The following is a 16,983-nucleotide window of genomic DNA, read 5'->3' on the forward strand; positions in this document are numbered from 1 at the left end:
TTCACAAAAACTCGCGTGCCCTGATTTGCATAGCGCACCCTTTTAAAGCGTCCAGAATAAAAACTACATATATCTAACTTGATATAAAATTTTGGAGGAGATGTAGAAGTTTATACAGTAGTTTCCGCCAAGATAAAGTACCAAGAGTTGAAAATTAGATTTCCGTGAAAGTCTAAAGTAGAAGAATTTTACAGTTCTTTCAGCCTTGAAGAAACTCGCGTGGGGCAATTTATCCGCGACATCCTCTCTTCGCGTGCAGCGAAGTATTCAGGTCAACTTCGTGTAGAATTTGCTTAAAATACTCGAGATACCGAAAAACTTTGATATTTCTCTCCTAGCATTAACCGATTACGTTGCATTCGATCGCTTCGGCTCATTTTCTCTCTGCGTTCATTTTCGATCGGACCGTGCTTTTCTCAACCATAAGACGCAAAATATTAAAAGAAAATATTCACGTTTCATTCGAGACATTAGCAAACCCACTAAAACTTGAAACGTCTTAGAACTAATACGTTAAAAGTCTTCTTTCCGATCGAGACGTACAAAATTCATGGATTGCAAAAAAGTTATAAATTGAATTAGCATAACAAAACGCAGCTTTCGCGATGTTACGTAAAAAGGGATACAGGAATGAAGGATACACGAAAGATAGGGAAAGGCGAATATAGGCCATGCAAACTCGATTTATTATCCAGAAAGCCGGTTTGATTTATCGCAGACAGCTTTTGAGAGGCGAATTAATGGTTCCAGGATACTCCTTTGTGGCGTATCGAAAATCCAGAATCGATATCGATAGCGGTATCAAACCGGAGAACGTCCCCGATCAATTTCCCAAAACGAATTTTCACACGTTTATAAATGGAAACATTTTTTCTTATCTCTTTTCAGAACAACCTTTTTTATTTCTTTATTTCTTTTTTATTTCTCCTTTTTTTTTGTAATGAATGAATTGCAATATTCTTTTTTCTTATTATATATTTTGAAAATAGGACGCGTATAGGGGTGGGGGAGACGTTTAATTACCTTAACGAACCGTTCGTAATCTCGAATTCGCGCGAACGTTTTCTGATTTTACAGGCGGAATTAATTCGTTAGTTTATTCATAAGCAACCGCGCATTGTCGGTTTAGCAGTGGAGCTCGTATTTGCGTCTCTCCGCCTGCTTCCACGGACAAACACATCTACTATGAATATTCATAATTGCCTGTTAGAACAATAATGTCACTGTTAAAGCGTACGAGGTCGCGTGTTCTCGAAATGAGGAACGAACGAGTCCGAGTCTAAGGAAACGTATTACGCTTTGGAGTTCAGGAACATTTCTATCATTTTCGTTTCTTTCTCGATATACAAAGACGAACTTGACACATCGCTTAATTAATCAGATGGAATATCGTAAATGAGATGACAAGCGTATATCGTAAATGAGATGACAAGCGTATATCGTACAATGTTTTTCTGCGGTATTTCCTACGATATTTCCTGTTAAGGTTGTCCATTAAAATTTCATACGTTGAATTTTCAATTATGTTATTCTAGAAATCGAGATGCATAAAGTCCATCAACATCAATCTAGTTTACATAAGTAAGAGTACAGTTTGAAGATAATGGAAGGGATCCATATATTTCTCTGAAACAATAGATTATCGTGGTATTGTTTGAGAAAATCCGAATTGATGGTTCGGTTATATTCGAGGAACGGAAGTTAAAATATCTATCAACGTCAATCTAACTGCGTAAGTGGCAATACACGTATGTATGTTCAAGACATCGATCGAATGAAATTACTGGAAAATATCCACATCCACGAACGTTTCGAGATACCTTCAGAGATTAACTCGATGTTGTCGAATGTTATTTTAAATACTTTCCATTTCACCTCCGTTTTTATGTTTAATTGTAGATACGGGCGGAAAACAGCATTGGCAGTTAAACGCGATGCGAACGAACACAGGTCGGCTAATAAAGCTACGGCGGACAAGGCATAAAATATTCGGAAACGGCCGTGTAAACGTCGACAACCGAGTTTTATCGCTTTGTGGCCGACAGTGTCGTCGCGTTTGTTTAAAAATCATGGGAAAACTTGTCGCCGCGTGTGTCGAATGCAAATGCTCATTTATTTACACGCGTTTAATGAGTCTTCGTTTCGCCATTCTGAATTTTCAGCGGTGAACTTTCCCACGATTTTTGCTTCATCGAGCATTTGGTTTATGAAAATCTACGTTACGAATTGAATTTTCCAGCGGCCGACCTGCGTGCACACAACAAGAAGATGCAGCTGCAAAGACAGAAATCACTCTCTGGCAAGATGTCGCGGAACCGTGACATCACTTTGACTCCTCATGTCTTCAACTATGATAATCATCATTATCAATACCTGAAGTACACCAAACGTGCCAAGGTAAGTTCGATTTTATTCTAAGACCTGTTTGACGACTTGCATTTATTTCTAATGTAAGATTTCCCACGTCTTCGTTAACTGTTGTCCTTTTAAAGAAGACTTTAGATCGATTGACTGTCTAGAGTCGTCATTGCAAATAGATTCTACTAAATTTACGATATTTATTGCAATTTGTATTGTATCAATAACGATGATTCAAATTTATGATACATATGGTAACTGTTACAATCTAATATCAGCTAAAAAGATTAACTACTTCTGTGGAATTTCGTTTCTCTCGGAACGTACTAAATATAAATGTTACTAAACCAAATATGAAGTTACATCCTAATAGAACTTTCGTCAATTGGCTAAAACGATTGCAAATAAGTTAACTGCTCGAAAAACAGGTTACCAAAGTAGTTTAACTTCTAAACTTTCCTCAAGCTCCTATAACATCTAATACAATCTCCGCCAAAATGTATCCGTAGCAAGATCAAAAGTGGGGTTATCCGATGCCAGTAGCCGCTGAACTGATATCGTAATACCCGTAATAACCCCATGATGTAACGTGTACTATCCATTAAACAGATCAACCGAAACTTCCATCATAGTTTACAATAACCTAACGTAACATCTCTTACCACCTATGCAACCAGTAATCAACCTTTATAATCAAAGTTTCCGAACACGGTAGGAGCAACAAATTTTAATTACAACATTCGCGGTGTATACGTAGGAGATCAACTGGCGTTTTCACCCCGTTGTAATAACGCGATAATGCCTCGCTTATAACGTAACCTAATATACAGAGAACCGTGTTCCGACTATCGTTTTCGGCCGGTTGTTGGCCGCCATGGCGAGGATATTAGTCAATTAAACGGAAATTATGACGTATAATCGTCTCTGGTAGGGATGAGAGAACCGGTCGAAAGGAGGATACGGCAAAACTGGTGGTTCGCGTGGCATAAACACGGAAGCCACCGGGGATAGCACCGGATAAAACCGCGAGAACGGGAAACAGAACCGCGTGGCAGTCAGCGATTTCGGATTCTGCTGAATCGCGTCGCATCCAACCCTGTGCTTCGCGCGAATCATCGCCACGATCGCGATTTTCAGAGCTAGTTCGCGAAACATCTTCCATTTCGAGACATCGCGTTCCTTCCTACTTCTGTTCCTTCCTTATACGATATTCGTGACGATATTCTTCCGGAGTTTCTCTTGGAAAAAAAAAACACCAGCTCTTTAATGTTTGAAAAGTTAACAATTAATTCGAACAAAAGCTGAGAAATTGAATTGTCTAATCGTATTTCGACGTGTACCGGAAATTTTTATTCCCAAAATCTTACGATCTAGAGAGTAGCTTTGTTCAGTCGCAATTCGAGCAAGATTGTGTATATAGAAAAAAGCATTTTTAATCAGGTAAAAGCATATTGAAAATTGGTATTCCAGAACGCAATTCTTATTAAATATTTAGATAGGCACGAAAATATTTATACAGGTTGGGAATCCGGGTTTTAAAGGAACACACTGGAAATGGGAATTTTATTAGGGTGCAAGAAGAAACGGCAATCTTTTTTCTTCTTGCAAGGTGCTAAAAGGTGAAGGAAGTGTTAGTAGGTGAAGAAGGGAGAGCATTAAAAATAATATGCTTACTTTTTAATGTATTTGTTAACGAAGGAGATGAACGGAAATTTTCTTAATTTATGATTAACAAACTAAGACTCAAAGGTGGAAAGTTTCTTATCTTTTGATTAAAAAATGAAATAGAGGGTAATTAAAATTCTCTTATCTTTTTTTTTTTTAATATTTCAAAATTAATCTTCACTACACATGTCCAATTATTTTTACATCGTACGTATAATATATCGATACATATTAAAGATCAACGGTTCTACCATTAAATTCTCAAATCTCAAATTAAAAGCATAACTTTTGTCGCATTACTAAACTAAATATCGAACGAAATGCCGGACATACGGATTCCTTCAAATAAAAAAAAAAAGATAAAAAAGATGCAACAAAAATGACCAAATTCTTCTTTCGATTTCTCTGATTCCAACATCACCACTCGCTCTAACAATGATCGTCTGTTTCCACGGTTCCACCTATCCCCATTGGTCAGCAACGGGATTCAAATTAATGGTTCACCCTGTCCTTCTCTCGTTGAAATATTCCCGGCGTTGTTTTGATTTACAATCGTTAATTCAATCGTCACGTAAACAGTTATGGTTTCGTTTATTTCGTCGACGGAGGCGATGGAGGAAAATTCTCGCGACCTGAATATTTCAACGGGACAGGGATTTTAAACGGCCGTCATTACTATTCGTATTAGGGGCTATGAATTATTTAAGTTGGAAATCACAGATTCGCGAGATGAACAGCATACTGTCAGGCTAAATTGCAAAATAAATCTGGTCCGAGGGGTTTAAATCGCTTTCCATTTAACCATTCGCGAAACCACCCCTTTACTCCTCAACATTCTCCTCCGCTTTCCGTCTTCAATCATACTCGTTATCCTATTTCATCCGACGAAATGGTGAAACTATACGCGTCATAGAGTCTCACGACAATTTTCTATAGCTTATCAACGTGGATGATCCGCTTTTAAACTGATGCGTGGGAAGTAGCTTACTTCCTATTTAGAAAGTTAAAAAGTACTGGAAATCTTCATAATTTGTTATATTAGTGAAGTTTATGCGAATTTATATTATTTTCATGAATACAACTATGCAAAGATCTGTTTCACTGTTTTATATTTTCTTTTTTTGCATATTATGTGCGTTCTATGCATTTGTAAGATATTCGAAGGTGAAATTTCCAGCAGAAGTTGATTTATAAAGAGATTTATTACAATTTTTATTTGTAACTTTGCATTAGAATTTGTCAAAACTAATTTATGCAGTTATAAAAATGTATAGACATATGTCTATAAATACATATATTCATATATTTATAAATATGTGATATAAGTTTCTAATCAATGCAATAAATCAATTTCCGTAAATATTTCAGCAGATATGTCTGGAATAGGTAGCACATATTTTTACCTGACCTACTTGTCCAGGTTGTCTCTTATTTAGAAATTCTTTAAAGAAATATTGATAAAGTACATGACTAATTATTTTTACATCGTACGTATAATATATCGATACATATTAAAGATCAACGGTTCTACCATTAAATTCTCAAATCTCAAATTAAAAGCATAACTTTTGTCGCATTACTAAACTAAATATCGAACGAAATGCCGGACATACGGATTCCTTCAAATAAAAAAAAAAAGATAAAAAAGATGCAACAAAAATGACCAAATTCTTCTTTCGATTTCTCTGATTCCAACATCACCACTCGCTCTAACAATGATCGTCTGTTTCCACGGTTCCACCTATCCCCATTGGTCAGCAACGGGATTCAAATTAATGGTTCACCCTGTCCTTCTCTCGTTGAAATATTCCCGGCGTTGTTTTGATTTACAATCGTTAATTCAATCGTCACGTAAACAGTTATGGTTTCGTTTATTTCGTCGACGGAGGCGATGGAGGAAAATTCTCGCGACCTGAATATTTCAACGGGACAGGGATTTTAAACGGCCGTCATTACTATTCGTATTAGGGGCTATGAATTATTTAAGTTGGAAATCACAGATTCGCGAGATGAACAGCATACTGTCAGGCTAAATTGCAAAATAAATCTGGTCCGAGGGGTTTAAATCGCTTTCCATTTAACCATTCGCGAAACCACCCCTTTACTCCTCAACATTCTCCTCCGCTTTCCGTCTTCAATCATACTCGTTATCCTATTTCATCCGACGAAATGGTGAAACTATACGCGTCATAGAGTCTCACGACAATTTTCTATAGCTTATCAACGTGGATGATCCGCTTTTAAACTGATGCGTGGGAAGTAGCTTACTTCCTATTTAGAAAGTTAAAAAGTACTGGAAATCTTCATAATTTGTTATATTAGTGAAGTTTATGCGAATTTATATTATTTTCATGAATACAACTATGCAAAGATCTGTTTCACTGTTTTATATTTTCTTTTTTTGCATATTATGTGCGTTCTATGCATTTGTAAGATATTCGAAGGTGAAATTTCCAGCAGAAGTTGATTTATAAAGAGATTTATTACAATTTTTATTTGTAACTTTGCATTAGAATTTGTCAAAACTAATTTATGCAGTTATAAAAATGTATAGACATATGTCTATAAATACATATATTCATATATTTATAAATATGTGATATAAGTTTCTAATCAATGCAATAAATCAATTTCCGTAAATATTTCAGCAGATATGTCTGGAATAGGTAGCACATATTTTTACCTGACCTACTTGTCCAGGTTGTCTCTTATTTAGAAATTCTTTAAAGAAATATTGATAAAGTACATGACTAAGTCAACGACACAGACAAGCCAAAAGAATAGCTTGATTCGTCCTTTCAGACTGAGAAGTTAAAATTGAGAAAAATATTTGTTGACGAGAGGATGGACATGTTTTGACACACCTTGTTAGCTTCCAGTTGGATAACGATGATGAATCTAGGTTAAAATAATACCGAGCAGCTAAATTTCCTGTTATAGAGTCTTTAATCCTTTTAGATTCTAGTCTCGTAAATTCCATGGTGCTAATCCTTAGAACGCTAAATTTCAAGCTCCCAAGATATATAATCCTAAATCCCAGGAACCTAAATTCTAAGGATCTACATTTTAGAGATACGATTCTCTAGAGCCGAAAATCTACCAGTTTAAATTCCACACTTTTTTCTTTTTTTATCTCACAATCAGAATAAAAATGTCAATATTCCAACCAATAAAATCTTACTATCCTTAGCCATAAAATTCTGAACTTGAAAATCCCACCATTTCCCTAATTCCAAATCTCCAGTCGTTAAAAGCATCCACAACCCCTACACTTAAAAATCTGACAAGTTGGCAGTTAATTCGACAAAATTGCAGATTAAAGATTCCAACGATCGTATTCCAACATATTCCAATTTTTAACCCTCGATATCGTATAATCTAATCTTCCAGCTATGGATAACAAGCAGTACGTTTTTCGCCAAAACATTCTCGAATGAAAATTCATCAATTTTTTAAATTAGAATCATCGAATTCTTTCGATGAAAATATTCCTATCTATCGAATAAAAATTCATCGTCTACTCCGAAAAGTGCTCAACCTTGAAGCACTCTGTACAAACCACCCTGTGCGTCGTTCGAATCAAACACGATAGCGTTTCGTTAACAGCGTTCGAGTCTTCGTCCCTGACACGACGACTTACACGCTAGGGAATATCTGTGCTTTGCGGGCTTTCTATAGCGGCGACCTTGTAATTTAAGGTTGAAGGTAGGCTGTGGCACGGGAACCGCTCGATAAAACACCAGCAGTGATAGAAGTCTCACGAACGTAGGGGTTGCAGTGGAATCGACCTGGCCACCCCTTGATTTACGCGACCCAGTCGATTCTGCTTACTTCTTTTTCCCCCCTTTTTCTTCCCCTCTTGTGTCTTACGCGGGTCCTTTTCCTTTTTACGTCTCTCCACCCGTTCTCTCGACTCGGGAAAATTTATGTATCGATTATCTTTACGATTTTCATTGTCACGCGGGTTCAATGGATGTCGCAAATCTAAATCAGACGGATCCATTTATCCCAAACTTCTTTTCTCGTCTCTCGTTCTTGTTCTCAATGTTTTCTATGATTTCAGCTACTGCTCAAGTTACCGTTGGATATTAATATCTCGTCCTGAGAGCAGGATACTTGCACTTTGGTTAAATTCGTTGTTCGTCGTTGGAGAATTTTGGTAAATCAGGTGCGGATTAAATAAACATCGTCGTCGTTTCTTACTTTTTATTTAATATAGCTCGTATCTGTTATTGTGCAATATGTAAATATATTGCAATTTGCCGTAATTCAATGTTTTAGTCCTTGGTATATCAGACTTGAACCATTTTCGAAGACCTCATTTGTAGTACACTCATATAGTAATTTTCCTCTTAATATTTGTATCATAAGAAGTTCAACTATAAAAGATGCATCCTTACACATTAAAATTCTTGAAACTGCAACATTTATTTCATACTAAAAAAACTCTTGTAAGAAGACTATTATATATAAAGTTATAGTTTATAAAAGCTGTAAATCTGTTACCCATAAATTAGTCTATAAAGACCATTTACCCATAAATTCAAAGATAATAAGTATATCTTCATGCACAGTAGAACTCCGTTTATATCAACCTGTCAGGGAACAAGTTTTTCTCCCCACCATCTATAACTTTTCGTTCAGTTAATAGGAGTTCGTGTTCGTATCAGAGAATTCCACGAGATATTTCCTGTTAAATATATGATAATGTTGCAAACTTCTATCGATTGTAAAGCATATGAACGTGTTACATAACTCGTGTTTTCACTCTTTATGTCTTGTTGTTACACGTTCATATAGGTGGATTGACACTCGGTGGTAGTTCAAATAATAAGAGCTGAGCTAAAGTTCAGTTTATCAGACGTTACTAAAATTTTGTTACAAGCGGATTTACACTGTACGCTATTTTGTATCTTGCTTGTTCTATCATACTGTAATATAATTCCTTAAGCTTCTGCTGCAATCTTCATCAAACCCTAAGCCCTTAACAAATCAGAATACTCTAGTTGCTTGAAACTCGAAACTTCTTTCCGCAATTCCAACGATTCTCGTCCACATCGTCGTGTCTGCTATTCTCTTTTTCAACCCTCCGTTCAAACGTTCGTCACGCTGTTCTGGAGAGAAGGCGATTTCGATCCAGGGGTAGCACAATAACTGCATTTCCCCTTTTCCCGTCCCGTCAACTTAATACGCGGAACCTTTGTTACCGGGGCAAAAACAAACTGAACGTATCCAACAGCCCTCCGTGATCCCGCCTCTCGTATTTACCCCATTTCCGCCCTTTCCGTCCGTATAAATAAACGGAGCTCAAGCTGCCAAGAGAAGAGGCAGCGGTATGGTGTCTTTCATCGTTGGATCGAGGATCTGCATGTCACGTGGAACGACTGGTAATTTCCTGAACACGTTATCGCTGCGTCAGAGATCGTTCTCCGTCGATATCCGTGGATTTATTTTAATTTCTTTCGAAGAAAGTGATTCGACGCTTCGTAAATTGGTAGATTTCGTTTCACTTTGTTTCGAAGTTGATGTAGCGTCGTGGGAAATCGAAAACCCAGAAGGCGGTAGTTTTGATAATATAATTCCATTCGACATCTTCGCTACTAATTAGATTAGATTTTTAACGACGACTGCCGACGAAACTATTAGGTTTTTCCTTTGACGAAAAGAACATCGAAAAAAGATGTTAAAATGTTAATTGAAGAAATTTAAGGATTAGGAAACAGACTGCGTGGAAAGGTAAGAATATTAGAGAAACAATTTCCAATTAGTAATTGCAGAAAGAATATTATTGAGAGAATAGTTCGATATAAATTTAGAGTTTGTGATGATTTCATTGAAACGCTCTGAAGAAGGGAATATTACTAAAAACAATTTCAATTTGGTAATTGGAAAAAGAATGTTGTCGACAGAATGATTCAATAAGTTTGGAGATGAGTGTTGTCGATGGTTTCGTTGAAACATCACGTAGGAAAGAATGTTGATTTTATGCGTGATTATGAGTTTTGCACGAGCCTGTAGGATAGAGGTTCACCCTTCGAATCCCGTTAACAAGGAAACCACCCTCTATCGTCGTCGTTCGCAATTCAATGCAGGAATATCACCGATAAATCGCCGCCTTCTTCGGGTTGCGCGCGTGCTGTGCGACGAATAAAATCACTTACGAGGGACCGTGGGTTCAGTCACGGGCTAAGAGAGAAGTGTCGCCCTCGTTCGTGACATTTAACGAAGTTTTAACGATGCAACTTTAAAGTAAAAATAAAAAATCAACGGTTATGCTAACCCATCTTCGTTGCTAAACACACAATGCGTGTAATAAGCAAAGATATATAAAATATCCAAGATAGAGTATTTATTATGATATTTGATAGATGAAACAAATTTTTATTCAAATTCCACCTCTAAAGTTATGTTAATGAAAATATGAAAAGTCACAGTCTAATCATTAGAAATTTACGACACAACGATGATCTTTTTAATGCAAAGGTAATTACAATTTTTGGATAAGGTATAGTGTATCGAGACTGAAAAATTTGTTATCCCAACGTATGTTTTCGACGATATTTTAAATCGCTATGGCGAAAATGAGGATCGTTTTTGACGGAAGTGAATGGTTTCGAAAATTCGACTTTATGAACATTTGACACCATAAAGGCGTTAACTGGAGAAATCCGCCTAAGACCGTGACGATACAGAGAAATTTAAAAAAAAAGTGTATCTTCAAAATCCACGAGGATATTGTACATCGATTAGTCGACTAAAATGTCTTACGCTCTGTGTCCGCAAATAACGATCATCAGTTTCGACTTCAGCGACCTCAAAATCCCCTAAAAAGCGTCAGTCTGGTGGAACATTTTTCAATCTGAATACTACAGCTATCAGAGTCCAATTTTTTAACGCGACAACTTACAACGCAAAGATCGATACGTCTATCTGCACATCGTTCGATTTTTCCGCTCGTATGAGAATCCCTCTGAAGTCCCTTAACATATTCACTTTCAGTTGCTTCTTTCTCAAGACGTATATAATACCGGAAACAGAAAGAAAAGTGGAGTGTAGGCGGGCGTCGCGGAGCTGCTCGAAATAAATAACGTAGTGGAAAGAAGGGAAAGCAAAAAGGACGAGCAGGATATCAATAAATAAAAGTTAGGAACCGAGCGAGGGGGTTGTTTGCGTATGCGGCGACCCGTCTGAAATTCCCTAGCACGGAAACTACAGCCCCACGCCCGGAATCGGAAATTAGCGTGTTGTGTCGGTAAATCATAACTTTCTTTGGGAAATAGTTTACGCCTCACAGCCGGCCAACGACGTTTCCAATGCGAATACCGGAGTTCGATAAACGTCGAATTTATACGACGCGAGAGCACCGACTATTTTTCGTCGTCCTTTTTTTTGTGAAGAGGCAGTAGTGTAGGAAATTGGATGTTTCAAATTATTTCTTCTTTGTCGTTACAAGTGGAGTTCATAAATATTAGAACACCTTTTGGCTTCGTATGAGACGTCATAATTCGATCGTTAAATCAAGCAGATGATTAACTGATCGCAGATTTGTATTCGTGAAAGGAGAAAATTAATGAATAGATATGGTAAAATTTGTGGTTAAATTTATGGTTAAATTAATTATTTCTATGCGTTTCGAAACGAGAGATAAATTCTGTAATTAATGAAGGTATCGTAGCTAGTCAAGATCAGATTTTCCATCGTGAATTATAACTTTTATCGCGATATTCCTGCCACCTGATTTTGAAACAATTTTTCTATTTCTATTGCGAAGACTAGATAAATATGTCTATTGCAATTATATTCCAATCTGAAAGATATTTTAGAAAATACGATTTCAATGGAAAATAAACGGTATTAAAAATATAATCTTCTTTGAAAGCTTGTTTTTGAACAAATTTCTCATCCCTTTAATATGGATCGTCGACAAACGCTGAAAAAATAGATTTATTTTACCAAGAGCTATCCTCTAGTGCAAATTTCATTAAAATCGACGTGCGCGGATTTAATATATTCCCCTGCAAATGTGTACAGCGAAATGGTGAAATGTGTACAGCGCTTTTTTTATATATTCATAAACTGAAATCTCCTGCTAGCGAAACATGTTATAAAGCATTTAACGGTGACTTAAAATTATTAAAACACGTCTGTGTATTTTTCAACCCAACATACATATATTATTTCTTTCATTAAATCATGTTAAAATATTTAACTGTCAAGTAATATAAAAATCCAAAAGTCGTATGTACGTGTTTCACAATTCTTTTAATATTCTCTTCATTCGAATAAATGAAGAAAAAACAGAAACGAAAGATTGAAAGATAACGAATTAAAACAGAAGAACTTGTTATTCGCTCAATTTTCCATCTAGACCTTATATTATAGTCTTTTTCCACTTAGAGCAGAAGGAAATGAAGCGGTAAAAAGTAGCCAGAGGCAAAGTAAACCGCAAAGTGTTCGCGGGGCCAAGATGTTCCAAGCATCTCCACCTCGATAAATGTAACGTCCTGTAGTCGTAACGTCGACTTAATTAAATCAACGCTTTAACAGAGCCGACAAACATTCTCGTATTCTCCGCGACACTTTATTCCTATCTTCTCGAAGGTTATTTCCATTCGCCCTCTCTCTTTTCTTCCCCCTATTCTTTCTTTCGTTCTTTCTACCATTGTTTTCCTCTTCGTGGAACATTCTTGAAGAAACCTTAGGATAACGGAGCCCTTCGTCACTGGGGACACTTCACTTTTATGATTTTCATTCCAGACGCGGGCTTTCATGTGGAACAGTTGTTCAAACGTCGCGCCGCGCTTCTACCTCGACAGAAAACGATAATCACGCAATCTGGATAACTCACTTCTTCGTACAAACTTCTAGATTATTCAGTTTCTTTCTTGTCACAGATTCAAAGATTCAAAGATTCGAAGATTAAAAAATTCAAGGATTCAAAAATTCGGGGGTTCGAAGATTCAAAGATTCAAAGATTCAAAGATTCAAAGATTCAAAGATTCAAAGATTCAAAGATTCAAAGATTCAAAGATTCAAAGATTCAAAGATTCAAAGATTCAAAGATTCAAAGATTCAAAGATTCAAAGATTCAAAGATTCAAAGATTCAAAGATTCAAAGATTCAAAGATTCAAAGATTCAAAGATTCAAAGATTCAAAGATTCAAAGATTCAAAGATTCAAAGATTCAAAGATTCAAAGATTCAAAGATTCAAAGATTCAAAGATTCAAAGATTCAAAGATTCAAAGATTCAAAGAGTCAAAGAGTCAAAGATTCGAAGATTCAAAGAATCAAAGACTCGAAGATTGAAGATGAAAAGATTCAAGGATTCAAAGATTCAAAGATTCAAAGATTCAAAGATTCAAAGATTCAAAGATTCAAAGATTCAAAGATTCAAAGATTCAAAGATTCAAAGATTCAAAGATTCAAAGATTCAAAGATTCAAAGATTCAAAGATTCAAAGATTCAAAGATTCAAAGATTCAAAGATTCAAAGATTCAAAGATTCAAAGATTCAAAGATTCAAAGATTCAAAGATTCAAAGATTCAAAGATTCAAAGATTCAAAGATTCAAAGATTCAAAGATTCAAAGATTCAAAGATTCAAAGATTCAAAGATTCAAAGATTCAAAGATTCAAAGATTCAAAGATTCAAAGATTCAAAGATTCAAAGATTCAAAGATTCAAAGATTCAAAGATTCAAAGATTCAAAGATTCAAAGATTCAAAGATTCAAAGATTCAAAGATTCAAAGATTCAAAGATTCAAAGATTCAAAGATTCAAAGATTCAAAGATTCAAAGATTCAAAGATTCAAAGATTCAAAGATTCAAAGATTCAAAGATTCAAAGATTCAAAGATTCAAAGATTCAAAGATTCAAAGATTCAAAGATTCAAAGATTCAAAGATTCAAAGATTCAAAGATTCAAAGATTCAAAGATTCAAAGATTCAAAGATTCAAAGATTCAAAGATTCAAAGATTCAAAGATTCAAAGATTCAAAGATTCAAAGATTCAAAGATTCAAAGATTCAAAGATTCAAAGATTCAAAGATTCAAAGATTCAAAGATTCAAAGATTCAAAGATTCAAAGATTCAAAGATTCAAAGATTCAAAGATTCAAAGATTCAAAGATTCAAAGATTCAAAGATTCAAAGATTCAAAGATTCGAAGATTCAAAGGTTCACAGATTCAGAGACTCGAAGATTGACGATGGAAAGTTTCAAGGATTCAAAGATTCAAAGATTCAAAGATTCAAAGATTCAAAGATTCAAAGATTCAAAGATTCAAAGATTCAAAGATTCAAAGATTCAAAGATTCAAAGATTCAAAGATTCAAAGATTCAAAGATTCAAAGATTCAAAGATTCAAAGATTCAAAGATTCAAAGATTCAAAGATTCAAAGATTCAAAGATTCAAAGATTCAAAGATTCAAAGATTCAAAGATTCAAAGATTCAAAGATTCAAAGATTCAAAGATTCAAAGATTCAAAGATTCAAAGATTCAAAGATTCAAAGATTCAAAGATTCAAAGATTCAAAGATTCAAAGATTCAAAGATTCAAAGATTCAAAGATTCAAAGATTCAAAGATTCAAAGATTCAAAGATTCAAAGATTCAAAGATTCAAAGATTCAAAGATTCAAAGATTCAAAGATTCAAAGATTCAAAGATTCAAAGATTCAAAGATTCAAAGATTCAAAGATTCAAAGATTCAAAGATTCAAAGATTCAAAGATTCAAAGATTCAAAGATTCAAAGATTCAAAGATTCAAAGATTCAAAGATTCAAAGATTCAAAGATTCAAAGATTCAAAGATTCAAAGATTCAAAGATTCAAAGATTCAAAGATTCAAAGATTCAAAGATTCAAAGATTCAAAGATTCAAAGATTCAAAGATTCAAAGATTCAAAGATTCAAAGATTCAAAGATTCAAAGATTCAAAGATTCAAAGATTCAAAGATTCAAAGATTCAAAGATTCAAAGATTCAAAGATTCAAAGATTCAAAGATTCAAAGATTCAAAGATTCAAAGATTCAAAGATTCAAAGATTCAAAGATTCAAAGATTCAAAGATTCAAAGATTCAAAGATTCAAAGATTCAAAGATTCAAAGATTCAAAGATTCAAAGATTCAAAGATTCAAAGATTCAAAGATTCAAAGATTCAAAGATTCAAAGATTCAAAGATTCAAAGATTCAAAGATTCAAAGATTCAAAGATTCAAAGATTCAAAGATTCAAAGATTCAAAGATTCAAAGATTCAAAGATTCAAAGATTCAAAGATTCAAAGATTCAAAGATTCAAAGATTCAAAGATTCAAAGATTCAAAGATTCAAAGATTCAAAGATTCAAAGATTCAAAGATTCAAAGATTCAAAGATTCAAAGATTCAAAGATTCAAAGATTCAAAGATTCAAAGATTCAAAGATTCAAAGATTCAAAGATTCAAAGATTCAAAGATTCAAAGATTCAAAGATTCAAAGATTCAAAGATTCAAAGATTCAAAGATTCAAAGATTCAAAGATTCAAAGATTCAAAGATTCAAAGATTCAAAGATTCAAAGATTCAAAGATTCAAAGATTCAAAGATTCAAAGATTCAAAGATTCAAAGATTCAAAGATTCAAAGATTCAAAGATTCAAAGATTCAAAGATTCAAAGATTCAAAGATTCAAAGATTCAAAGATTCAAAGATTCAAAGATTCAAAGATTCAAAGATTCAAAGATTCAAAGATTCAAAGATTCAAAGATTCAAAGATTCAAAGATTCAAAGATTCAAAGATTCAAAGATTCAAAGATTCAAAGATTCAAAGATTCAAAGATTCAAAGATTCAAAGATTCAAAGATTCAAAGATTCAAAGATTCAAAGATTCAAAGATTCAAAGATTCAAAGATTCAAAGATTCAAAGATTCAAAGATTCAAAGATTCAAAGATTCAAAGATTCAAAGATTCAAAGATTCAAAGATTCAAAGATTCAAAGATTCAAAGATTCAAAGATTCAAAGATTCAAAGATTCAAAGATTCAAAGATTCAAAGATTCAAAGATTCAAAGATTCAAAGATTCAAAGATTCAAAGATTCAAAGATTCAAAGATTCAAAGATTCAAAGATTCAAAGATTCAAAGATTCAAAGATTCAAAGATTCAAAGATTCAAAGATTCAAAGATTCAAAGATTCAAAGATTCAAAGATTCAAAGATTCAAAGATTCAAAGATTCAAAGATTCAAAGATTCAAAGATTCAAAGATTCAAAGATTCAAAGATTCAAAGATTCAAAGATTCAAAGATTCAAAGATTCAAAGATTCAAAGATTCAAAGATTCAAAGATTCAAAGATTCAAAGATTCAAAGATTCAAAGATTCAAAGATTCAAAGATTCAAAGATTCAAAGATTCAAAGATTCAAAGATTCAAAGATTCAAAGATTCAAAGATTCAAAGATTCAAAGATTCAAAGATTCAAAGATTCAAAGATTCAAAGATTCAAAGATTCAAAGATTCAAAGATTCAAAGATTCAAAGATTCAAAGATTCAAAGATTCAAAGATTCAAAGATTCAAAGATTCAAAGATTCAAAGATTCAAAGATTCAAAGATTCAAAGATTCAAAGATTCAAAGATTCAAAGATTCAAAGATTCAAAGATTCAAAGATTCAAAGATTCAAAGATTCAAAGATTCAAAGATTCAAAGATTCAAAGATTCAAAGATTCAAAGATTCAAAGATTCAAAGATTCAAAGATTCAAAGATTCAAAGATTCAAAGATTCAAAGATTCAAAGATTCAAAGATTCAAAGATTCAAAGATTCAAAGATTCAAAGATTCAAAGATTCAAAGATTCAAAGATTCAAAGATTCAAAGATTCAAAGATTCAAAGATTCAAAGATTCAAAGATTCAAAGATTCAAAGATTCAAAGATTCAAAGATTCAAAGATTCAAAGATTCAAAGATTCAAAGATTCAAAGATTCAAAGATTCAAAGATTC

Source organism: Bombus impatiens, unplaced genomic scaffold, assembly GCF_000188095.3.
Source record: "Bombus impatiens unplaced genomic scaffold, BIMP_2.2 scf_0526, whole genome shotgun sequence".
Lineage (NCBI taxonomy): Eukaryota > Metazoa > Arthropoda > Insecta > Hymenoptera > Apidae > Bombus > Bombus impatiens.